The sequence below is a fragment of the Phoca vitulina genome, unplaced genomic scaffold, assembly GCF_004348235.1.
Source record: "Phoca vitulina isolate PV1807 unplaced genomic scaffold, GSC_HSeal_1.0 scaffold16, whole genome shotgun sequence".
Taxonomy (NCBI): Eukaryota; Metazoa; Chordata; class Mammalia; order Carnivora; family Phocidae; genus Phoca; species Phoca vitulina.
In genome coordinates this window covers 5,966,903-5,969,164 of record NW_022589719.1, presented here as the reverse complement: position 1 = coordinate 5,969,164, position 2,262 = coordinate 5,966,903, and the positions used below count along the sequence as shown (strand labels likewise).

Genomic DNA, 2,262 nt, shown 5'->3' with positions numbered 1-2,262 from the left:
AAAGAAAGAAAGAAAGAAAGAAAGAAAGAAAGAAAGAAAGAAAGAAAGAAAGAAAGAAAAAGAAAGAAAAGGAGAGAGTAGAAATAAATGTATGTATAATATGTACAGTATATCTACCCATCTATGTCTGTACCTATTTCATCAATATCTGCACCTATCCATCTCTCTATCTGCCTGATCTCCACCTTTCCTGCTGCTATTACAGGCTTCCAACCCAGGCATTTTTCATGACATAGGAGAAAAGCATTTTCTTTAGAATTTTAAATCAGTATAATATATGAAGGCTTTAAGAAACCTTATTAATGAATATCTGCATTTTTTTCTGGAGAATACAAAAACAATCGTACCTTTGAAAGTCTGGGTTCATCAAAAAAGAAAATTTTGGAGTACTAAATAGCTTTTTTTTTTTTTCCCCACAAAGATTTTTTGAAGAGTTAAGTTGAAGAGAGGCTGGTAGAAGAGAAGCCTTAAGGAAGGACAGTATAGGAATAGAAGATTATAACTGAATTCATCAAGTTTTCCAAATGAGAACATGCAGAGAAATCAGATAAGGACTCCAGGAAATTTATTTCAACTTTCAAAGTAAGTTTTATGTGTGTTTGTGGAGATAGACCATAGAGTTTAGTTAAAAGCTTCTCTTTTCCAAGAAACATTGAATCAATCATTCTCATCTTCATTTCACTGAATACGGGAAATGAATAAGTGTCTAATTCTGTTAGCTTTTAATGTGAAAAAAAGTCATAAAACATATCTTTTAATTGTGCTGTTACTTAAGCTGTCTGTGGTAAGGAGAAATGTTTCCTCTAAAAGAACATAACAAAAAGAAGAATCTGCTCTGGAATAAGCATTCTTAGTTCTTGATAATAATATTTTGAAAAATTGTTCATAGATGAGAAGTGATTACTTCTGGTCTCAGCATCTAGCCCTGATCAGGACTGTGAGGTAGAGAACATATGGAAAGTTCTTCTCTTTGCCACTCTAAATTTAACTTAATTGAATAAGGATTAAATAATCTACAGGCCAACACTTAAATACATAATCCTGGGTATAAATGAGGCAGGAGGAGGACAGATAGTCACTGCTACCCTTGTTTAGGCAAAGATGGTTTTGGACATTTACACAGGCCTGTGGCTCTGGAATTCCAAAGTGTCATAGGCAAAACATTTACTTTAGTTGTTAAAAATAGAGCACTGTTTAAAATTTAGAACTATTTATTACATTTGAAGACCTCAAAAGAGCTAGTAAATCTGTCTGTAAAATGTTCTCTCTCCCATGAGCATGTCCTCTAAGTAGAGCCTGTCAGAACAAGGCATCAAAGGAGAGTGCATGTTGCCAAAATTATTCACTTGTCAAAATATGACACCAACTTCACCTATAATATTTGAGGAAAGTAGTATGAGAGGCAGGACCCAGTGAAATCAACCAGAAGCTGTGACAAGTTACTGTCTGTACAGTTGGGTGCCCCTTTTTCATAAAGGTAACTTCTCATTTGAAATACCAGAAATTTATTTTAGAAATCAAACTAATTTAGTGGTAGTGAAAGGATGAAGTTAGGAAGCTGTTTGCAAAGACTTTATAACACATTGCTTACAGCACTGAGATTTTGCCAGTTGGAGAGTTTGAATAAATCCTTTACTCCTGTGTCCTGTTCCTTTAACTCCTTAGTAAATACCTTCCCTTTCCCACCACAGGTAAGAAGTACCGGTCCAGGTGCTCCCTCATCCATGGAAACTAGGGCTTATGAATTCTGGCATCTAGAGAATGTTATATGAAAAACAACAAACCAGATATTGATATGAATCTAATTTAATTAATAAACATTCATTAAGCACTTATACTTTCTCAAGTACTTTGATAAACCTCAGGAATAGGAAATGAGTAAGATATTTTTTGCCTTCAAGGAGCTCTCTGTCTGATTTAGGAAACACACAACAAATAAAATGCCACCCCATAAAAATAGAGGCAAGAGTGGGGTTCTGAAGCAGGATGGGAATCATTAGCTAAACCTGGCATTGGTGAATGGTTCAGAATGGACTCCCTGGAAGACACGTACTTGAGCTTGTATTTAAAATAAAAATGGTAATTTTCCAGGAAAATGAAAGAGAAAAGATGTTCCAAGATGAGAAATCTCCTAAGTAAAACAAAACAGAACAAAAAACAACAACAATGTTCATCAATCATAAGTGGCTATGTATTAGATAGAAGATAAAAGAGATGGAAAAATCTAGGATGACACACAGTTTCAGACTTTGATATTGTGTG

General features: G+C 34.4%; 1 long non-coding RNA gene across 1 annotated transcript in view; it reads left to right on the top strand.

Annotated features, from left to right (window-relative positions):
• The window catches only part of LOC116638132, a 104,791-nt gene extending 104,309 nt beyond the window's left edge, over positions 1–482 (top strand). Inside the window, exon 3 of the long non-coding RNA XR_004300634.1 lies at positions 422–482. This is a non-coding gene — a long non-coding RNA (uncharacterized LOC116638132). The remainder of the gene's footprint in view (positions 1–421) is intronic.
• Positions 483–2,262: the final 1,780 nt, after the last annotated feature.